The sequence below is a fragment of the Haemaphysalis longicornis genome, unplaced genomic scaffold (genome assembly GCF_048455015.1).
Source record: "Haemaphysalis longicornis isolate Haplotype H1 unplaced genomic scaffold, Haemaphysalis longicornis Haplotype H1 scaffold_1, whole genome shotgun sequence".
Classification (NCBI taxonomy): domain Eukaryota; kingdom Metazoa; phylum Arthropoda; class Arachnida; order Ixodida; family Ixodidae; genus Haemaphysalis; species Haemaphysalis longicornis.
The window spans coordinates 45,088,657-45,113,547 of NW_027526203.1; the positions used below are offsets into that span (position 1 = coordinate 45,088,657).

Sequence of the window (24,891 nt, forward strand, 5' to 3'; positions counted from 1 at the left end):
TAGCCATTTGAATTAACGCTTGTGTTTTATATATAAAATAAATTAATTCATTTGTTTTGCTTCTTTATTGCTACTTTGTTACTCGTGGCTGATATGACATGTGGAGCCATGAAGCACCAACACAATATTGCACCAGGATGGTAAACATATCTATGGCGCCTAACATTTTACGGTAGTAAACAAATATACACATGACGAACCAGCGCGCTTCGGAAGCAGCTTTACATCCCCTGTCAGTCTTACGGCAGCAACGAAAAATACCACCCGCTGCAGTGGCTCAGTTATGCTGCTGAGCCCAAGGACGCGGGTTTGATCCCGGGCGCGATGGCTGCTTTCCATATGGAGAAGAAAAATAAGACGATCATATGTCAAGATTTCGTCGCGCGTTAAAGATCCCGAGGTAACCAAAGTAATCCAGACCCCCGAAGGCCCTGGTGCACAGCGGCGGCGAGTTAAACCCCCATAATTTGAATTTTGAACTGAAATAATACAAAAAAGGCCCTGTATCTGCTTCCTTTGCTGCAAATGTCATCGAAAGACATCGTCTTCTGCCACCCGTGCCTGTAACACCACCTTTCCTCCCCCCTCCTCGCCCTCCTTCCCCGCTGGTCCCATCCGCTGGCCCTCCCCATCATGGATCTATTCGTAGTTTGCTCAATTTGATCCGATTTTCCGGCGTTCGCTCCATCTGTGCAGAGCTCTTTTTTCTATGGCTTTTCGCCGCGAATTAACAGCCCGAAAAAAGCAACACACAGCGCCTCAAGAAAGCAAGCAGTGCTTGCTCCAAAGTAGTGCATAGGGAGCGTCGTGCTGCTAGGAGGAAAAGAAACTCGAGCCACCGTCGGGAAAAGAGAGTTGTCAATCACGGAGCACAGGAATTTGAAAGGCAGGTGAAGTAAAAATGCAACCTTTTCCTGCAGTCCCATGACGGCACCTGATTGCAGTGCCAGACTTTCCTGTAGTGAAATTTGGTATAAACTACTTCATGCTCTAGAGAGTATGTTGCAAGCCACCGACGGAACGAGTAACGCCTCAGTCACGTGATGCGCCGTCAAGGATGACTGTCAACAAGAATACTCGTGGGAACGTCACCCTTTTCTTCGGGAATGCGCAGCGCAACAGCGCCATAATGCGCCCTGAAAGATGTTTCGCAGGGTTACTAGTTTAACGTAACAGCACTATACTTTTTTTGCTCCTTACTAGTGCAATTAATGAATGGAAACACATGAATCCCAATATAGAGATACCTGTTTGTGTCTCGGTACAACTATCTGAATACTGGCGCCACCATTTGTAAACTGTTCCACAATGAATATAAGGAAATTTTAGGAGAGGCTGTGACCACCTCTTTCGTGCAACGGTAACGCCATCTTAGGAGTGTTCACTTTTTATTGTATAGGTGACCGGTAAAAAGTGCAAAGGCTCATGGGTACGTCGTCTGCTACCGCCACTTCCGGTTCGAGATCTCTCCTGCCCTCTCGTACGCCTGCGTGCGCCGGCGGCTGTCAGCGGCGTGTGTGCGTGTTGTTTATTTGTCAAAGGGTGCTTACCTGTCAGATAAACCCCTAGTAGGGTAAATTGTTCTTATTTATGGAATTCCCTATGCATGAGCGTTTTTTTCCTTGTGGAAACAAATAAACAACAAGCACACACGCGCGTGAAAGCCGATGGCGTACGGGAGGCCAGGACAGCTGCCGAACCGGAAGTGGCGGCTCTCCGTGGGAGAAAACAATGCACCCATGAGCCTTTGCGCTTTTTACCGGTCACTTTTTTTGAGCCCACTCTCCCTTGACTTCTCCTTAAGCCGCTTCTCGCTTCGTCTTCTCCAACTGTGCCTATGAACCTGTGGACACTGGTTTGAATTGCTGTGACGTAGGTCTTCGATTGGTCGGTGCTTCGCCACGCCACCATTGCCACAACGCCAATACTAGCGACGCCCGCGGGCGTGAAAAGAAACGCGAATACCTCCACAGTTCTGGCAATGCGCTGGATAGATGGGAACTCTCCTAAGGGTTTCTCGATTATATTTTAATAGCATATAGCCAATTCTGCATGGTGCGAATTTACTTGCGAATTCGCATTTGCGGCACTGCTCGAGCAGTAAAACGACCTATTTTGTAGTTTCGGCAGCAACGAAAATCGATCACTTGGATTGTTTTAGCTTGTGCAGCAAAACGACATATTGCCACACTAGCGACGCCCCAGCTGCGAATTCGATTGTAAATTCGCACCATGTAGAGCGGGATTATGGTACCCTACTTGCATTTATGCAATGGTAATAGATCAATTATTGCCACATGCGCGGTTCCAGAGCATGAATACTCATCCGCGCACTTTCATTCTATTACCTTATGAATTCGAGGCGTCTATAAAGAAGTGGTAATGATTATCATTGTGACGATCGTTTTTCTGCAGATCCGCTAGACATCTTGTGTCCCATCAGATACCTTAGCTTTAAGGCTCGACCATTCCACCGTTACAGTATATATATCCAAACCCGACTAACAATTTTTGCAGTGGCTGAGAAAATCAGCCCGTATTTAGAAAGAACCCCGTAGAAATATTTTCCGGGGTGGACTGAGAGCAACGCATGTGGGGCTCTCACTGTGTTCCCTCTTCGCCCTTATGTTACTTTACCATCGCGCCCCGCGTGGGACAACTACATTATACAAGCGGCCAGCGCTAACGTTTGCAAGCCATGTATTGGCACGGAGTGATCTGCGAAAGCCGCATTACCTTGGGTACACCAGCGGCTGCCGCAGAAATGCTTCACGGTATCATTATTATGTTATTTTATGAGCAATAATATGATAATACGATAGAAACTGCGTAGCACATCTAGTACAATTCTCAGACGGCAGATCAAATTATATTTAGAGCTCTAAACATTTGCTCTAAACGTCAATAATTCAGTGCCACACGACAACACCGAAGGACATTAGAGGCGAATGATAGTTAGCGTCTAACTGAGGTTCCGGAGCTCATTCAGCGGCGAATTGAGTGGCCTCGACAGCAGTGGCACGTCAACAGTGGAGTTCACTAATACACCAAAGAATACGGTTTCTAAAAACTGTCAGCCAACATATTTCCTCCTCATGTTGTTTTTAAAATAAAGACAAACAAATACTTTCAAAAAAGAAAATCTCGTACACAATGCGCTCTACCCTAATACGGATTTTTCGCGGACTTGTCTCGTCTTGTGATGTCTACTGATGTCACCTAAACCGTTGATCTTTCTAATTTTATTTAAAAATTTTCCTTTGTTAAGTTCTCAAAAATAGATTGTATGAAAATGCTCTAGATCGAGTTCTTTAATGTGATCTCGATCTCGATGTGATCTGTGATGATATGATTACACCTCGTTCCTTATTTTCGCTAGCATTGTGTTAAGCTGTGTTGCTATTGCGTATAATGCTGTGTATTGTTCATATGCCATTACAGGCGCGCTTATATATGTGTTCGTGTGTGTATGTATATGTGCATGTATATATATGGGTATATATGTATATATATATATATATATATATATATATATATATATATATATATATATATATATTTAAAAAAGTAGAGTCCGACGCAAGTCTCAAAAAACAAAAACAAACATGTTTACTAACGTTTCGACTGGTGGTCCAGTCTTCATCGGAGTAACATTTACAGTACACTGCAGAACGCTTTTATAGGTGCGTGTGGAGAGAGGAGGAAGTTGCGCTACAGTGCGCCCTCTTTGAAAGAAATAATACGTCATCATTCAGCAAAACAAGAAAAAACGCAAGACATACACATGAGAGGGAATGCACTGCCCTCCCTCTTTTTTGGAAGAAAAGGTGCGCTACAATGCGCCCTGTTTAGAAGTAGTTATTGGCAAGTGGTACAACAAAGAGAAAAGAAAAATGCAAAGGGGCGTCTAGGAAGGAGGTAAATTGGCGCCTCTCCTCATAGGAATTAACAGAAGAAGCGGGGGCGGGGAAGAGAAAGGAGTAAAGGCGGCAGAACGAGATACGGAAGTGGGGAACGCGTCAGCACGTCATCGCTTTTCGTCTTAGGAATGTGTCAACAGAAGAAGCGGGGTGAAAGCGGCAGAACGAGATAAGGAACTGGGGAGCACGCGTCAGCGCGCCTTCGCTTTTCGTCTTAGGAATGTGTCACGTGAAGCCGGCGCTATGTGGCTAAGCCGGCGCTAAGAGGCTAATTGAGTGAACCTGGAGGAATAAAGCGCGACTCAGCGCGATAAATGTCTAGATCTATATATTAGAGCAGTACAACATGACGTGCTTGAAGCCTATAAAAAGCAGACGCCTTTTAGACCCAACCTTTCAATTAAAGAGAAAGAATCACTTGAGAAGTTGGCATGTCGCCACGAAATTGTAATCAAGCCCGCTGATAAAGGTGGAGCAATAGTGATAATGAATCGAGATGATTACATCAAAGAAGCAGACCGACAATTATCCGACACATCCTTTTACAAAATTCTTCAATCTGATCCAACTTTTGAATATAAAGAAATTGTCAAGGAAAACCTCGAAGCACTACTGGAGGCCAAAGAAATAGACAAAACGACGGTGCGTTCTCTGATACCACTCAGCCCCATAGCAGGCAGGTTCTACCTTCTGCCCAAAATTCACAAGGCACATGTCCCTGGTCGCCCAATCGTATCTGGCATAGGCACGGTTACCGAAAATATTTCCCTCTATGTCGACAACTTAATCAACAAAATTCCCCCTAACTTTCCTTCATACATACGAGATACCAACCACTTTCTCTCTGAAATATTAGACCTTGAGATTCCCAGTGGCTGTCTGCTTGTCACCATGGACGTCACGTCACTATATACCAATATTCCCCACTCTGATGGAATACAAGCGGTGATCCACGCTTACAGTGAATCACGGGAGCCTAAGCCCGTCGAGAATTCTACATTGGCCTTATTACTGAGATTGATTCTTGAGCTAAACAATTTCGAGTTCAATGGCAAACACTATGTTCAAGTCAGTGGTACATCCATGGGCTCAAGGATAGGGCCAAATTATGCAAATATTTTCGTGGCAGTCCTCGAGGAGGAGTTTCTTGCAAGCGTCGACTTGAAGCCATTTTTTTACAAGCGCTTCATTGATGATATCTTTCTGATTAGGCCACACGGAGAATCCAATCTCCTAAGATTTATAGCCGAGTTTAACGCGGTCCACCCTAACATTTCTTTCTCACACCAGTTTTCCGCTACCAGCATCAACTTCCTCGACGTGACGGTATCTGTCTCGCAGAACAAATTAGAGACCACCCTTTACCGAAAACCGACGGACTCCCATCAATATTTGCATTTTCAACGTAGTCACATTAAGCACTGGAAAACGGGCATACCCTACAGTCAAGCGCACCGCTTCCGCCGGATATGCTCCAAGGAAACAGATTTTCTTTCCAACTGTGAGGGACTAAAAAACGATCTGCTCAAACAAAAGTACCCGCTCCAATTAATTGACGATTCCATTCGCCGAGCAGGAGCGCTGAGCCGCAATGAACTCCTTAACTCCAGGAAGCCAGCCGACCGACGCCCTTCAAGTAACCTAGTTCTCACTCACTCCGCATCTGTGCCGAATGTTTCTGGCATACTTCGAAAGCATCACAACATATTAAACCAAAGTCCTCGACTAGCATCTATATTTTCCGAACCACCACGTGTTGTCTATAGGCGAAACAAAAACCTGCGCGACATTCTGACATCTTCGAGGCTCAGCCATTCACCAGTGACCGGTTGTGGGCCCTGCAACAAGCCTCGTTGTCAGGTATGCCCCCACATGACGAAAACAAAAACCGCCTCTAGCACCGCCTCGCACTTCTCTGTAAAACTGAAGGGAAATTTGAACTGTGACAGCGCCAACGTAGTTTACCTGCTCGAGTGCAATACCTGCCACCTGCAATATATTGGCCAGACGGCGAACGCTTTTAGATTAAGGTTCAACAATCATAGGGCACACGCCAAGTCTCTTCCTAACCTTCCTTTGTCCCGTCACGTCGGAATCCCGGGTCATTCATTTAATAATTTGAAGGTAACAATAATTGAATCCAATTTCAACAGCAACCACGCACGCGAAGTTCGCGAATCATATCTCATATTTAAGTTCAAAACCGCATCCTCTGGGCTGAACGAAGGCGTGGGCGCGTTCGTTGACATGTTTGCCACAATAATTACTCGCCTTTCTTCTGTTCGATTCTTGCGTGACCAATCCTCTTTTTAGGCATACCAGCGCCGGCTTTATCCCTCCAGGTTCACTCAATTAGCCTCTTAGCGCCGGCTTCACGTGACACATTCCTAAGAAGGAAAGCGAAGGCGCGCTGACGCGTGCTCCCCAGTTCCTTATCTCGTTCTGCCACTTTCACCCCGCTTCTTCTGTTGACACATTCCTAAGGCGAAAAGGATGACGTGCTGACGCGCGTTCCCCACTTCCGTATCTCGTTCTGCCGCCTTTACTCCTTTCTCTTCCCCGCCCCCGCTTCTTCTGTTAATTCCTTAGAGGAGAGGCGCCAATTTACCTCCTTCCTAGACGCCCCTTTGCATTTTTCTTTTCTCTTTGTTGTACCACTTGCCAATAACTACTTCTAAACAGGGCACATTGTAGCGCACCTTTTCTCCCAAAAAAGAGGGAGGGCAGTGCATTCCCTCTCATGTGTATGTCTTGCGTTTTTTCTTGTTTTGCTGAATGATGGCGTATGATTTCTTTCAAAGAGGGCGCACTGTAGCGCAACTTCCTCCTCTCTCCACACGCACCTATAAAAGCGTTCTGCAGTGTACTGTAAATGTTACTCCGATGAAGACTGGACCACCAGTCGAAACGTTAGTAAACATGTTTGTTTTTGTTTTTTGAGACTTGCGTCGGACTCTACTTTTTGATATTTTTTCTGGACCATTGGAAACTTCTTTTGTTCGACTATATATATATATATATATATATATATATATATATATATATATATATATATATATATATATATATATATATGTATATATATATCCTCTGGGCTGGCGCGACTTCGCATGCACCGCCGACCCAGTTGCAGCCCCGGCTATATTGCCAAATGACAGCGACTTTCCACCACTGCCTCCAATTCTATCCAGTGTAAGGACCCCGGAGCAGTGTCGTGCCAGCAGCCCACCGCCACCACCCCCCAGATCCACCACAACCACGGCGCCCCGGGCGAGCGCCAGCGCCCCAACCCCGAAGCCCACGGACGAGCGTCGCGCCAGCAACATGCCAACCCCTACTGGCAAACCTGCAGCGGCCACAACATCCCGAGGGAACGCTCGCGGCTACACTAAGAAGCTCCCTGACCGGCGCCGCACCAACAGCATGCCACGCCCAACCTCCGCATCTTCAGCGACCACCGAGCCCACGAAAACCAACAGCAGCGCGTCCGCCGGACCTTCCGCGGTCCAAAATCCAGCCCTCCGTGCCACATGCCCTTACAACCTTCGAAAGAATCGGCATAGCAGCAACTGACTACAACACAAAAAACAGGTAACGCGGCCTCCTTCCCCGTTTCAAGACAGTTTTTAAAACTAAGAAAAATCACCGAAAAGCGCATACGTTCCGAATTGCACGTTTCCGCTCTTGCACAGTACTTGACTGCCGGGGTCGCTCCCAGGGGTCTTAGGATTAGAATAAAACCTGCTACTACCGAACTCTCCCCGTCCAACATGAAGAAGTGGAAACAGGTACTCGATAAAGCATCCTTACAATTAACTGAAATAATCCTCAATCACTACGAAACTACGGCCCATTCTCTCCGAAAGAAAGAGGAGCTACTTAGTCAGGAACTAAGCAAAAGAGAGTTGAACCTTTTAAGCAACTACGAATCTAAGACGGCCTCCGCCATATCCCGAACAAAAGACCGAAAGTTTAACCGAGATAAGATTTCTAACACTGGCCACATGCGTAAGAACCTAACAAGATCCGGCACTAGTAACTGCCACAACTCTGACAATACGGCCGATAATGTCACTACGACTGTAATAAATGCTTCGACTACTGCACCCCAAACAGTTCAGTTAAATCCCTGTACTAATATTTTTCCCTCGCCTGCCGTCACAAAAGAAAACCTTACCGGGAATGTAATGAACCTTTCAAGTATAACCCTCTCCCCAGCTAAGATGAACGTCTTGTCAAAGGGCCTAAACTTTTGCCCGGCTACTGGTGGTTTTGATGAATTTCAACTTTTTAAGGACTTAGATAACTTCGCCAGAAACATGAGACTACGAGAATACTTCTACGATCACCCCGCGACGGAAGAAGCCCGCAGAACCCTACCTAGCTATAAGCACTGGACCCCTCCCACACAGCGTGATAGTTGCCTCGACATGTACATCAAAGCTGTCCAACGCGATGTGCGAAAAGCTTACCAAACACAAATTTCGTTCCACCACAACATGACTACCAACGAAAAGAAAGCCCTAGAGGAACTCGCAAACTGTCCCGACATAATTATAAAACCTGCCGACAAGGGAGGCGCAATCGTAATCCTTGACAAAACCGACTATGTTAACGAGGCCAATAAGCAACTATCAGTATCGACGTTCTATAAAGCACTACCTAATGATCCCACTCAAGATTATAAGCAAATTGTCAAAGATAAACTTGCTGAGCTTGTTAAAAATAAAACAATAAATGAAACCACGGCTCGTTCCCTGATCCCCTTAAGCCCAGTAGCCGGTAAATTCTATCTTCTCCCAAAGATTCACAAGGTGAACAACCCAGGGCGCCCCATTGTTTCTGGCATTGGCACTGTTACCGAAAACCTCTCGCGCTATGTGGATAATCTCATTTGCGACATTCCGCCCAGCTTTCCCTCCTTCATTAAGGATACCAATGACTTTCTCTCCGACATCTCAAAAATTGAAATTCCTGATAACTGCCTTCTAGTCACCCTTGATGTTGCGTCACTATATACTAACATCCCCCATGAAGATGGCATCGCCGCTGTATCCCTTGCGTATGAGCAGTCATCGTGCGACAAACCTATCGATTCTTCTGCTCTCCAAACATTCCTTAGGCTTATTCTTGAACTTAACAATTTTGAGTTCGACGGAGTTCACTACGTGCAAGTCAGCGGAACGTCAATGGGAACTCGAATCGGACCTAACTACGCTAATATCTTTATGGCTCACCTCGAATCAAACTTTCTTGACACCCAAAATTTAAAGCCAATGTACTATAAAAGGTACATTGATGACATATTCATGATCTGGCAACACGGTGAGGCGGAGCTCCTCACCTTCATTGAGGCATTTAACCTAGCCCATCCTAGTATTTCCCTTGCTCATTCCTATTCGGAACACAGTGTAAACTTTCTGGACGTCACCGTTACTACCTTCCAAGGTCGGCTTCAAACTAAACTGTATAGAAAACCGACAGACAAGCGGCAGTATTTGCACTTCCGAAGCAGCCATGTCAGACACTGCAAGACAGCAATACCTTACAGCCAAGCCCACCGATTTAGGAGAATTTGCTCAAACCAAGCCGACTTTGACTCAAACTGTCGAGAACTCAAGACCGCCCTCCTGAATAAAAAATACCCGGAAAAAGTTATCGACGACGCTATTGTGCGAGCCAACCAATTAGACCGTAACGAAATCTGTAAGAAAAAAGCCCCCAACGGGAACCCGAAAACTAACTTTGTTTTAACCCACTCATCCTCCGCTCCAAGAGTGTCAACCGTACTAAAAAAACATCATAATATCCTAATGCAAAGTGACCGCTTAAAAAGCATATTCCCCGAACCACCACGCGTTGTCTACCGGCGTAATAAGAATTTGGGTGACTTTCTGACTAACTCTCGTATCAACCGACCGGACATTCTGGCTGCATGCCCTGCAATAAACCTTGATGTAAAGTATGCCCACACATGACCACTACACAGCGCGCCACCAGCACGGCTTCAGACTACTACGTAAATATAAAAGGTAACTTTAACTGTGACTCCGCTAATGTCGTATATCTTCTAGAGTGCACTGTTTGTAGGCAACAATATATCGGCCAAACTGAAACGCCCTTCCGAATACGGTTCAATAATCACCGCTCTCATGCAAAAAGCTGCCCTTATTTGCCCCTGTCAAGACATGTGAACAGTCCCGGGCATGCATTTGAACATCTTAAAGCAACGATTTTAGAATCCGCCTTCAAAACGCACCACGACCGCGAGGTTTGGGAATCTTATCTCATTTATAAGTTTGGGTCAGCCACGCTTGGAATTAATGAAAGTTACGGAAAACTAACGTGCTTATCCCTCGATTAAAATTAGCGGCTTCATAATTTTTATAACTATGTTCATTATTCCTACCCTCGAGTTTGCCATCAGAATTCGCAGAAACTCTCCTAATACAGCAGCTTTATTATTCCTACCCTCGAGTTTGCCATCAGAATTCGCAGAAACTCTCCTAATACAGCAGCTTTATTAGCCTAATGCGGCTCAACAATGCCATTTGTCCTGGGGAGGGAGGCCTCGTTCCCACCATCACTTAAGAATGTTGAACTCTTTGTGATCTATTCATGTTTAACCTTTTGTGACCCTACCTATTTCCTGTTAAATTGCTAGCTTCTGTGAAATGCTCTTTTGTGCCCCCTATCTATTCTCTTGACCCGCGGGGGGCACACCCATCTTCGCTTCCCCCCGAACCAGTCTCACCAGTCACTGAATACCTCAGTGTATACTCTTCCCTTTCTTTTCAAACCGTGGTTGACCAGTTTCCCCCATTGTCTGAACTTGCAGCCCGCGCGGCATACGTTGACCCGTCATGGTGCAACCTTGAACGCTGCTTTGTTAACACGACCCCTTCTTCTCTCTCTCGCTCCCCCCCCCCCTTTTATTTTTCTTGTTTGTTTGTTGATGTTGTAACATAGGCGTAGCCTGACTGTAAGCACACTCCCCATTTCCGAAACATTTTCCGCTCTTTCTCACAGTTTTATGCAAACCTATATAAGAAATGTGTTCAAAATGTTTTGTGATCTATTCATGTTTGTGATCTCTTTGTGATCTATTCATGTTTAACCTTTTGTGACCCTACCTATTTCCTGTTAAATTGCTAGCTTCTGTGAAATGCTCTTTTGAGCCCCCTATCTATTCTCTTGACCAGCGGGGGGCACACCCATCTTCGCTTCCCCCCGAACCAGTCTCAGCAGTCACTGAATACCTCAGTGTATACTCTTCCCTTTCTTTTCAAACCGCAGTTGTCCAGTTTCCCCCATTGTCTGAACTTGCAGCCCGCGCGGCATACGTTGACCCGTCATGGTGCAACCTTGAACGCTGCATTGTTAACACGACCCCTTTTTCTCTCTCTCGCTCCCCCCCCCCTTTTTTATTTTTTATTTTTCTTGTTTGTTTGTTGATGTTGTAACATAGGCGTAGCCTGACTGTATGCACACTCCCCATTTCCGAAACATTTTCCGCTCTTTCTCACAGTTTTATGCAAACCTATATAAGAAATGTGCTCAAAATGTTTGCGACAGCAAAATCATGCAACTTTACTCTGATGAAGGCAAGTCCCGTTGCCGCTACGTAAGTAAACATTGTTTGTTATTGTTCTTGCTGTGTATCCGACTCTTTACTTATACTATATATATATATATATATATATATATATATATATATATATATATATATATATATATATATATATATATATATATATATATATATATATATATATATATATATATATATATATATATATATATATATGTGTGTGGATGTGTATATATGTTTGTGTATATATTTGAACTCATGTTTAACCAACGTTTACTCAATGATTTTCTTTTTTTTTACCTTCCACCTTCCATCCCTTTTTTTGCTTTTTTTCTTTCCGGTGTGTTTCTTTGCCGGCCTGCTATCAAGCACTGTACACTGGTGTGTTTACGCTATTTACGCTGGCTGCTATGTAATAGAACAGTTCCCTGTCCTTCGTCAAGCTGATTCACAGCTTTTAGTCAGGGAACCGTCCAGAATTCCTTCTGGAAATAAATATTTGATTTGATTTGATTTGATCTCTCCCAAGCCCTAGTGGCACCACACTGACATTTAACCCAATCTATGACTCACGTCACTAGCTCATGAATATAACTAGGAAGCAATTTTTAATTTTTACTGCATTATTCCCCTCAACAAGACCTTTAATTTGATACCTCACAAGCTCTAGCGGCCTCAGTTTGACTTTTAACCCAATCTATGACTCACATGACTATCTCATGACTATAAATAGGAAGCGAGTTTTAATTTGTCCCAAGTGATTCCCCTCATCGAGACCTCTAATTTGGTACTTCACAAGCCCTAGTGGCATCACGTTTACTTTTAACCGAATCTATATCTCACGTGACTATTTCATGACTACAACAAGGAAGCAATTTTTAATTTCTACCCCGCGATTACCCTCATCGAGACCTTTATTTGATACGTCACCAGCCCCAGTGGCATCAATTTGACTTTTAACCGAATCCATGACTCACGTGACTATCTCATCACTATAACCAGGAAGCAATTTTAATTTTACCCACGTCATTCGCCTCATTGAGACCTTTAATTTGACACCTCACAAGCCCCAGTGGCATCAATTTGACTTTTAACCAAATTCATGGCTCACATGACTATGTCATGACCAAACCAGGAAGCAAATTTAATTTGACCCACGTTATTCCCCTCATCGAGATCATTAACTTGATACCTCACAAGCCCTAGTGGCATCCCATGACTCACGTGACTATATCATGACTATAACTAGGAAGTGATTTTTAATGTACCCCGTGATTCCCCTCATCGAGACCTATAATTTGATCCCTCACAAGCACCAGTGACATAAATTTGACATTTAACCGAATCCATGACTAACGTGACTATCTCATGACTATAACCAGGAAGCTATTTTAATATGTCCCACGTAATTCCCCTCATCGAGACCTTTAATTTAAAACCTCACAAGCCCTAGTGGCATAAATTTGACTTTTAACCGAATCCATGACTCACGTGACTATCTCGTGACTATAACTAGGAAGCGATTTTTAATTTGTCCCATGTGATTACCCTCATTGAGACCTTTAATTTGATACCTCACAATTCCTTGTGGCATCAATTTGAGTTCTAGCCCACTTTATGACTCACGTGACTACCTCATGACTACAGCTAGGAGGCGATTTCTAATTTGTCCCGCGTGATTCCACCCACCCTTTAATTTGATACCTCACGGGCCCCAGTGATATCAATTTGATTTTTAACCGAATCCATAACTCTCGTGACTATCTCATGACTACAACTAGGAGGCGATTTTTAATTTGACCAGCGTGATTCCACTCACTGAGACCTTTACTTCGATATCTCACGAGCCCTGGTGGCATCAATATGGCTTTTAACCCAATATATGACTCACGTGACTACCTCATGACTTTTACGAGGAAGAAATTTTAATTTGTCCCACGTGATGCACCTCATCGAGACCTTTAATTTGATACCTCACAAGCCCTAGTGGCACCAATTTGACTTCTAGCCTGCTCTAGCTCCACGTCAAACTCGGTCACTCGGTGCTGTTCGTCGCCGCGCCGAACGCAGATACCGGCGAACAAAATGTCTCGAAGATTTGAGGATTTGCAGACGAACGCAAAAGAAGATCCAGCGACGCATTGCCCAAGTGCAAGCACAACGTTGGAAATCTTTTTGTGACACGCTGGACCCTCGCAAGCCTTTGTCGAGGATATGGAAAACTGTGCAAGGGCTAATGACTCCTGTACAGCAGCGCTCCCAATTTAAGGCCCTGGCTATTCACCAGAACCGCCGAGAGCTTGAAGTGGCCGAGGACTTCTGCGTGAGGATAGCCAGTGGAGCAGGCCCTTCTGGACTACTGCTCGCCAGTGACATCCCTGCATCGCGGGATTCAAGGATGGACGTTCCATTTAGCATGGAAGAACTGCGGGCGGCATTGGCTGCATGCAAGCGATCTTCGTCCCCTGGGCCTGATGGAGTCACATATGCTGCTCTCCGTCACCTTGGCAAGGATGCCCGACAAGCCTTGCTGGAATATTTCAACGACCTATGGTGTGATGGTTCCGTTCCTCAAAAATGGAAGACCAGCCGCCTCGTTCCGCTCCTGAAGCCCGGAAAATCCATGCTGGATCCACTGGCATACCGACCAATTGCACTTGCAAGTTGCGTTGGAAAGCTGATGGAGCGAATCATTCTCGCACGACTGGAGTGGTTCCTGGAGCGTTACAATGTCTACCCTGATGTCATGGCTGGATTCCGTCGTGGACGCTCATCCATTGACTGCGTTATTGATTTGGTGACTTTTGTGCAGCAGCGGAAAAGTGCGAAGCGGATATGTGCCGCGTTGTTCCTCGACGTTAAAGGGGCATACGATAACGTGGAGCACGATGCGATTCTCAAAGTACTGCAGGCTGTGGGGCTCGGTGGCCGGGTCTACCAGTGGATAAGGAACTACCTAACAGAGAGGTCATTCTTTGTTATGACTGCAGATGGGCCGACGTCAGCTCACTATACTCACCGTGGTGTTCCCCAAGGAGGCGTCCTGAGCCCTACACTGTTCAACCTTACACTAATTGGCCTGATTTCTCGCCTTCCAAGGAGGGTTCACGTGTCGATATACGCCGACGATATATGTGTTTGGGCAGATGGCGTGACTCGTCGGCATGTGCGCGCCCGACTGCAAAATGCCGCAGACTTGGCGACCTCATATCTACACGGACAAGGGTTGGAACTATCCAGCAGCAAATGCGCCGTGCTTCCGTTTACACGAAAGCCTATGTATGCATACCCTTTGTATATTAATGGTGAAAGGGTGTCTTATGTGAGAAATCACAAGTTTCTCGGCATAGTTGTCGACAGAGGCCTTTCTTGGAGCGCTCATGTTAACGCTCTAAAGAAGAGGCTCTCTGCAGTGGTGCATGTGCTCAAACTCATCGGCGGCAAGACGTGGGGGACACCACTGAAATCGATGCTACAGCTCTACAACGTGCTGTTCTTGGGCTATCTGCGATACAGTGCCCCTGTCCTTTCTGGAGCGTGCCGCACTACTACTCGGGCACTTCAGGCTATTCAAGCTCAGGCCCTGCGAACCTGTCTTGGCCTACCACGATGTACGTCCACAGCAGCGACCATTGCCCTGGCTCGAAATCACCCTTTGGCAACCTTTGTGGACGTCGAAATACTCAGGACACATATCAGGCACCTCGCCCGTCTACCTGATCATCACCTCGCGGGAATACCAGCGACCCGTCCACGGGCGTCGTTCGCAAGGGTAGTAGCTGCCCACAACACCAGCGTTCCATCGAACTACACGCCGGCGATGAGATCGCTCGTTCCGCTGTGGTGTGTGATGCAGCCCCGAGTGTGCCTAGATATCCCAGGAGTGACAAAAAAACGTGATCTTCCAAATCCGGCCCTGCAACAGCTCGCTTTGACGTACATGCATGAGACATACAGTGACCGAACCCATGTATACACTGATGGCTCGGTAACATCTTCGGGTTCTGCCGGAGCTGTCGTTATACCACTACTGTCACTGTGCAGCAAATTCAAGATAGCCAATCTTACGACATCCACGGCTACAGAACTTACGGCCATCCGTAGCGCTCTTCACACCATCGAGCAAAGTTCGTGCCGCAGATGGGCTATCTTCTGTGATTCGAAGCCTGCACTTCAGTCACTCCAGTCAGCGCTGTGCCGGGGACCTCACGAACAGCTCCTGACAGAAATAAGAATAGTATACGACCGTGCCGCCCAGGCGGGTCATGATGTCACCCTACAGTGGCTTCCTAGCCACTGCGGCATTGTCGGCAACGAAAGTGCGGACGCTGCCGCCCGGCTGGCGCATCAAACAGCGACAACTGTACTCATCCCATTGTCTAGGACGGACGCAGCTAGGGTCCTCCGCATTCTTGCCCGGGAAACAGCTATCTCCCAATGGTCTCCAGAAGATTCCACATGCGCACGCATTGGTGCCTTTGACCCGCACCTGCAACGTCCCCTTCCACTAGGCCTCCCACGGTCTGACGCAACTCTTCTTTGCCGTCTCTGGCTGGGGGTGGCATTCACAAATGCTTACTCGTACTTAATAGGAATGGCAGCAAGGGCGGAGTGCGAAACGTGCGGCACATCGGAGACGATACGCCACGTTTTATGCGAGTGCCCACGCTACTCGGCTGAAAGAAAAAAGCTGTCTGTCGTCAGCGCTGAGGAACCTGGACTCTCGGCGGCCATTTTCGGAAGGAAAGATTCTGTGCCACTGGCCTTCTCAGTCATCCGCTCAGAAGGCGACTAAGGAACTATTACGTTTTCTACGGGCGACGAACTTGAACACTAGGCTATAGACTGAGAGCTTCCAGTGTCAATCACTGTCAGTGCCTCAGTGCTGGGCATACGTGTCTGGTCCAACTTTTCCTCTTTTTTCCGCTCTCTTTTTTGCCCATTTCCCCTTTCCCACGTGCAGGATAGCAAACTAGGCTCTAGCCAGGTTAACTTTCCTGCCTTTCTTCTACATTCTTCCTTCCTTCCTTCTAGCCTGCTCTATGACTCACGCGACTATCTCACCACTATAACCAGAGTCCCTTAATACCGTTCTGGTCACGAAACTTCTCCGTCACTTTACGGGAGAGCTTGATATGGTGCCAAGAACGGCCGCTGCGTGGCGCAATCTGTCTTAGGGGGGCCATCGCCCCGCTGCGCCCGGCGGAACGCACTGGCAGCGGCGGCAGCCCGAAGGCGTTGTGTGGTGACAGCTCGCGGTATTCCTTCCACCACAGTTTCTGCATCAGCGTCACGCGAAAGTGCAAGTGCACCGCTTTCAAGGTGGACGGCATGAAAATTCGAATGAACAATGCCTAAGACGTGTTGTGTGACGGGCTGCAGCTCCGGATACCGAAGCAACAAGGAAAAGGCGTCACTCTTCTGTTTCCCAAGTAGCGCCGAACTTCGAGAGAAATGGAAGAGGGCTATACCGCGGTTGGAAACCGGCGGTTTCAACTTCGAAAGTAAGAACGTTCGGGTTTGCGAAAAGCATTTTGATGCTAGCGACGTTGCAAGAACCGACGAGCACATCGTGAAGGGGGTGGTCGTGTCGCTTCAGCGAGAGAGACCGAGGCTTCGGACGGATGCCGTTCCAAGGATTTTTGACGGGCTCCCGGCCTACCTGACAAAGCCGAAACCGCGTTCCCGGCCAGCGATTCAGAGGCAACCAGCGAAGAGGCGGCGCGAATTGTCACCTGAATGCGCAGCAGTGGAATGCCAAAATGCGAACACCGACTCAGCCGGAGAAGCCAGTGACGGTAAACTCTTGCGCCGGTTTGGTCGCGGCGTTACTTTGTTCCCTCAGTCGCATGACCCTGTGTTATAGCGGCTGGTGGCATTGAGGTGCTTCTGAACAGTGTTATTGAATTGTTTTACAGATGCAGCAGGCAGCGATAGCGGACACGCAGATCAGGCCTGCCAAACGGAACAGGCAGTGTGTTCGTTTCTTGAGGTGCAGGCGCTCAGGGCGCAGCTTTCTAGTACGAGGCAACGGCCCGAACGGTGTCAGAAGCAGCTTGCGAAGATGAGAGTCCTGGCCAACAAAAATGCAAGACTCGTGCAAAACCTGGACAAGCTATCCACCCGCGAGAAGCTTATTTTCGATCAGTGCATCATGAAGGCAAACGCGAAATCTCCGAAAGCTGCCAGGTAATCTTCACCCGCACATAACTGCCAAGACGCTATGAATATAATTGCACATATTTTTCGTGCCACTGTCTTGTGCATACTTTATAAGAGCAGTGCACGCTATTATTGCATGTAAGAGTAATCCTACATTGCCCGCTTTGCATGATCGCACATTGCAAGCTGTCTGTTTCTCTCGTACTGGAGTAGGGTGCATGTTAATATTGAAAATGACAAGGCATTTTTAAACGCGTTGGTTGTGTATTGCGGTATGAGGAAAGGTGGTGTGATGCATGTCGTGCATCTTCTTTTTTCTGCTTGCTGTGGTTATGCACTTGCACTGTTCACTCACCAGCCTCGGTTTACCTAAATGCACAAGGAGCCTGCACTCTCTTTAGGTACAAAAAAACATGAATTTATGACTGCCTGCTGCTGAAGATTAAGTCGACAGCGGTCTATACATTCCTTCACGAGAATGAGTACCTTCCCTTGCCCAACCCTCGATCCCTCTACACGTACCTGAGGAGCCTCAAGGCTGAATTTGGTTTTGACAGCAGTCTATTCACCGTTCTCAAAGACAAGCTGCAAGTACTTCCTGAGAGAGAGCGTCGAGGTTTGGAACAATACACAAACTTACTACTGCATTCTATGACTTCATATCTCATATATGTGCTGCCTGTCTAAAGAGATGTACTTTTTTTACAGGTGTCCTGATGTTCGGTGAAATGAGCGTAAGAAAGAGTGTGCACATTAGGGAGTCAGACATGGCTCTGCTCGGAAAAGTTAACTTCGCTGAGCACACAAGATCCTCGGACTGTGAGAAAGATGGCGATCACGTCCTGGTCTTTCTCTTCCGACCATTTCTTGGAGGGTGGTCCCAGACTGTTGGGACCTTTTGTTCTTCCGGTGCAGCCCCTGGTTCAATAGTGGCGAAGTTGTTGCTCCAGTGCACTGTGCACCTTTCGAACGCTAGTGCTATTGTCGATGCAGTTACATGCGACAATTCAACGCCAAATCGTTCAGCTTTGAGGAGCTTGGGTTAGTGTCTGGGGACACGAGTTTCATTTGTCAAATTAAGAGTTGAACACAACTAAATGCATCGCTGCCTTCTTTTCAGAGATATCGTTTGAAAACAGCGCGGAAGACGGGACGGAGCAAGTAATAGACGACACAAGCGCTGTCGTCTATTCCGCGCTGTTTTCAAACGATATGATGTACCAACAAGCCCTTCAGTTCACCCTTTTGTAATTTTTCAGAGATAAACAGTGACCAGAAACAGCTGCAAACTTCATTCCAGCATCCATGTGACCCTTCACGGACAGTGCAGGCACTAATTGACCCACCGCATGTCTTCAAATGCATAAGAAACAATCTTCAGAAGGTTGGAAAGTTTCTGGTAAGCAGTAATTCGTATCTACATCAGGTTACTCCCTTTGCGAGCAGTGGCTTCCCTTTTTTATCGCAGCTGCCACAAGGACATGAGGTCCATCACTGCCACTACTCTGCCCTGCTGGAGTACGAGGAGCAACAAGCTGGCCTTCGTGCTGTCCCGAAGCTCACAAGGGCTCACATCTTCCCCAACGCCTTCGAGAAGATGAGTGTCCGGCTTGCTGTTCAGGCGAGTAATTACTCCTAATCATTAGTAAGGCTACTTAGAGGCGAACTAATGACACAAAATTTTGCTAATGATTTGCTAACAAACCTTATCAAAAAAGACAAATTTCAATGAAAAGAGCTCTTTCGTTCAAAAACAATGTGCCATCATTTTCAGCTTTTCAGCGGAAGCACGGCGTCTGCAATGGAGTTTTCTAGCAAGCAAGAAGGCTGCCAGAAGCTACATAACTCCGCGGGTACATACGACTTCACGAAGCAGATGAAAGATCTATTTGACTGCCTCAACTCAAGAAGACCACAGGACGTACAATACAACGAAGCAGAGCACATCGCGGTGAGCGAGTAAATCACATCGAAATATGGTTTTCTTCTAGTGTACTCAAGGTTAATATTTCTTGCATTGCAGACATTGAAGGCGAACATAAAGTGGCTGGAGGATTGCTGCACATACATAGAGACCCTGCCAAAGCAGAGGCAGGTGTGCTTCTTTAGCAAACCAACTTGTGGTGCATTGAGGATAACGCTGCACAACACGGTGGCCCTGATTGATCGCCTCTTGAAGTCTGGCTTCCGTTACGTCCTAGTTGGAAATCTCGGCCAAGACCCTTTAGAGGTAATTCAGGTACTTTTTGGCACTGTGTGTTGGTACAGATATCTTTATTTTTCCCTGTCCAGCGCTTCTTTGGGATAGCCAGGCATGTTGCAGGAGACGGGGGCCAACCAACTGTTCAGCAGTTTTTGTTCATATACCGGATGCTGTCGGTGAACAACCTCGTTCGGCCACCTAAGCGAGCTTCAGTTGACGGAAGCGGGCCACAACTGCTTCTCACTCTGCAAGATCTTTTTGACAAGGAAAAGCCCTCTACGACTCAGGTATTTTGCAGTTTTTGTCCTGTATGTGTCCTGAAGTTTCCTTTCCATCACCTTGAAAATTGAAGAAGTGCACATTTCAGGTGGACACACTAGCTGTTCTGCTGGACGATGTCCTGCTGGAGCCAACAACAGACTGCGTGGAGGACATTGGCCCCCTGTCGACCAAAGACTCCCTTTTGGAGTACCTCGGCGGATATGTGGCCAAGAAGTTTTCTACTTTGGATTGCTTAGGCTGCGTTGAAACGATGTTGAGCACAACACGCCAGCTATCTGCCTTGATCCAAACAAAATCAAGGGGCTATTTAAAAGTACCTAGCAGCCGTCTTCTTCTTCTCCTGAAAATTGTTGAAGAGCATGTAGAGACGTACACGGTGCAAAAAATTGCTTGCGGTGACGTGTACGCGAGGATTGTTGAGGGAATTTTGCTCGACAGCCGCACAGCGTCAGCAAGTGTAGGTTGTGTGTTGCACTTTTTAGGCACAACAGCTGAGGTTGTGCACTTTTTTTAGATGTAGATTACATTTCTTCACGCGAGAGAAAAACAAAGCCTCACGGGCAACTGTGCGCGGTTCATACCCTGCAAGCGGTGGGCGGAAGCCACAGTCTTAATGGCTGTGTATGTGTGAGGACGCCTGCCCATTTTTAAATAGTAATGTATATCTTGTATACATTAGACTGTAATATTTTTGTACTTTTCATATTGATGTGTATATAGTGTTAATAGTGTATATTGAAATTCAGTTTATTTTGCATTTCTTACATAGCAAAAAGTGCAGGAGAGGGGACAGAAACCTGATGCTATATCGGCTTGACTGGGTCCCATCCCTCCTTGCAAGGCAGTAAGCTAGGGCAGAGTGCACCTGTTAATGAAATAAAATACACATTGTACAGTAGAGTAACAGATTGTGTAACATTACAGGAAACAGCTGTAATAGTTTCTGGTGCTTTTCTTCTCCAAAGTGTTATTCTCGGTGTATTTTGTGTAAATAAATCATGTTTTCCAACTTTCTCCTCATTACATGCACCTGATGTGAATCTCCCATTCATAAGTACACACCTGAGTACTAAGCGGCGTATCATTAGCGCCAAATTTAAGATTTATTGCATGCTTTAGATCATAACCGCCCTTCCCCACCAGCATCCAAAAAATAAAAACAAATGTATGATGTGGTGCCTAGGTAGTGGCAGACTCTGCTAGAAGCAAAAGCGGCCGAGCAGATAGCACTGGCATCACAAGGAACTTCCAGATTAGGCTGCTGTACTTCCCTTCCCGAAGAAATCATGGGTTGTCGGCCGGTAATTAATAATGCTCTAAACAGTCAACACCAGGAAATGTCAAACGGCGGGTGTCCCGTGTAAACTGCGTGGAAAAAAGTGATGAATCAAATCTTAGGCACGTGAAACTCCTGTTTAGAGCGGTCGCGAAAGCGCTCAGAATCGAAAGTCCCCGCGTCAAAAAAGCGATCGGCGCTAATAAACGTGTGTCGAAAACAACTGCGCATTTGGGTGTAAACTCAATTTAAAGGTCTGGAATAAAACTTCTGGCTCGACCATTCACTTGATTTCAATACTTGGGTAGCAGCGCGCGAGAGGCGAGCCGGATATAAACCAATGTGATTGCTCCTGTACTACCCAGTCGTGTTTCATTCCGTTCACATTCCTCCCCCTATTTGCGGCACTACCAGAATAGAAAGCTCACCTACCGCATAAACATAATCGCCCTTTGGCCAGGCGCAAATATAAACACGTTGTCGAGCCGATCTAGCAGTAGCTGCTCGCATCGGGAGCATGAGCATCGTCTTTAAACGCTTGCGAGCTATGGCTCGCAAGTACCGCTTTGAGGCATCGTAAGTATAAATGTAATGGGGCTATTAGAAATTATTAACACAATGCGTTATCGCGTGGTGTGAGATCACTTTAAATGCGCTGCTGTTTATAAGGTGGGCCCGCCCTCCCAAGTAAACTACGCGTGCGTTCCAAAGTAAACAGCTCTCATTCGTCGTCGACAATGGATCCCGTTTCGACTTTTTTACCTGGTGGCATTGATGCGTTCAGAGACGTTTAAGAAAAGGTAACAGTAAGAACAGCCGCTCACATAATCGCGTCGAAACGTCGGCATCAGTGCGCATACAAGCCCAGCACTGGCGGCGGCTTGTGGCCCTCCTACGACGGGTGGCGCCCGCTAGCGAGAGATTTTGTACCTATATCAACCTTCGGGCGGAGTTTCGTGACCAGAAAAGCATTGAAGGACTCTGCTATAACTAAAGCGATTTTTAATTTGTCCCACATGATTCCCCTTATCGAGACCTTTAATTTGATACTTCACAAACCGAAGTGGCATCACTTTGAATTTTAACCGAATCCATGACTCATGTGACTATCTTATGACTATAGCTAGGAGGCGATTTTTAATTTGTCCCGCGTGATTTCACTCACTGAGACCTTTAATTTGATGCCTCACAAGCCCTAGTGGCATCAATTCGACTTTTAACCCAATCTGACTCACGTGATTATCTCATGACTATAACTAGGAAGCGATTTTTAATTTGTCCCATGTCATTACCCTAATCGAGACCTTTAATTTGATACCTCACACGCCCTAGTGACTTAAAAAAATGACTAATTAATAATTAACCTAAATTAGGTAATTTATAAAATTAACGAGCGTCGCCCGCAGCTAATTTCTGACAAAAAAATGTGCGTGTCATATCAGGGTAACGAGAGGTTGCACTTTCAAGCAACACGGGAACACGCGGGCTCTACATGCACACGCCAGGGCATGACCAGACCATTTATACAATTTGCTTCCGCGGGTGGCGCTGTTGAACGGCGCCAGAAGCGCCACCTGTCCCACGTTCGGGCCCTTGCTCGGGGCACCTAGCCGGTACTGGCAGACCACCGCTGTACAAGAGCCTTTATACGATGTGCTGAGCAGTGGCGTCACGTCTTGACGCGCGCCAGTGAGGCGCGGCGCAGCCATGCCTAGGCTAGCGAAGCGAGCGCGAAGCTATGCACAGCTGCGCCAGGGGTGGCAACGCGAGGTGACGTCATCGCTCCGCGCAGTTTTTTAGTGAGACGGACGGATAACGTTCGGTTTAAACAGCTCTGCTAAAACCGGCGAGATCAGAAATGGCTGAACGCTCAGTCTGATCTTCTGCTTGTCTTCATGGCTCAGTTCAGATTGTTCGGCCCGCAGAACATACCCAGCCTGATATTGACCATTTCTACAGAGGCCCAAATCATAACAGTGGCATTCCCCCCTCCCCCTCCCCCCCGCCCCCGTCACGAGACGATGCGTCGGAAAACGGCCATAAAATGACACAAGTTGTAGGTGTCAGCTACGATAGCCTTGCTTCAGCTCCCAGAGAGCGTTTTGTATGTACAATACCCGTTTTGTATGTACTATGCCCGCTTATATCGAACAGCGCGAGGATTGTAAAATAGTTTGATACAGCGAAAATTCGGTATAGAAAGGGAAGCAAAAAACTCCCACCTCCCCTCGCGGGAACCCCTGTGTAAGATGTGACGCATAGGCGGAGCGGCGAAGGGACCGTGTTTTATAGCGCGCATAACGTTGAGGGGACTGCGTAAGCCGGTCCCAGTCGATGACGTTGGCGTACTTGTAAAGCGGCGTGGACTCTAGGTGTTTGAGCCAAGCGTGGACGTTGCTTCGCCGGAGAATGGCACACCGGTTATATGCGCAGCGCGCCCGAAGGAGAGGAAACCGCGGAAGAGAGAGTACTGCACATGCGCCGTCCCCAGCGCGTCTGCCGCGGCTATGACACAACGTGCCGCGGCTATGACGCAACACAATCCAACACAATTCACTTTAATCAAATCTAATCCAAATCCAATCCAGTCCAATCCAAGCCAAGCCAAGCCAATCCAATCGAATCCAATTTAATGCCCCTCGCGAGAGAGCGTTCGCTATCGGAGAGGAGAGGGGGGTGAGCGGCGGAGAGCGCAGCTGGCGCGGCGAGGAGAATGGGGGAGGGGTGGACAACGCCGACGACAACGACGCCGGTGGGACAAGGCGAGTGAATCAGATGCTCTGCATCTAAAAAACTGATATGAGAGCAATTTTGCCGGCGGAGTCACTAGCTAACGCTGAGCTCTTACTACTCTGAACTTTTACTACACTTTCTCGGAAAGAAAATAATTTAGTGGGGCGGAAGAACTGCGTGAGTGTAGCCTGGTACACCTTAGCCTGGTTCTTGGAGCGCAACGCGTTGCTGGTGACTGCTTGCTCCACGGTATCTAAACAGTCGACAAGCACAAGACCGCTGCCCTCAATGGCACCACACTATCGCCGTAGCAGAGCCACGGCAGCGACGGCTTCGCACGTGCTCGGAAGCGGTACGGAGTCCTTGGCGTCTTCGACAAAGCGGAGACAATCATGGATATAAGCGAATAACGGCGAAATAAGCGAACCGAGCAAGTGCGCGCAGCGAGTGGCGCGGGCTTGCTCGGTCTCGGTTCACCGGTGACACCGCAGACCGCAGCGCCCACTGTGGTGCTTTCGGCTCCAACGCCATGCATGCGTGGAGCTGGTCCACTCTGCCACGACAGGTTTGGACAGCGCTCGAGCTTACGCGGGAGTTACAAGCGACACCGGCGACACCACTGAGCGCCGATGTATTGCGGGAAAGCCTGCCGCATGCGTAAGGAGAGCGAAAAATCACGCGTAGGAGAGTTTTTTTTATTCACAATTCCTTACAGACTCCTAGG

General features: G+C 47.1%; 1 pseudogene; it reads left to right on the forward strand.

Moving 5' to 3' along the window:
- Window positions 1-16,861: 16,861 nt before the first annotated feature.
- Window positions 16,862-20,772, forward strand: LOC144163816 (uncharacterized; annotated as a pseudogene).
- Window positions 20,773-24,891: the final 4,119 nt, after the last annotated feature.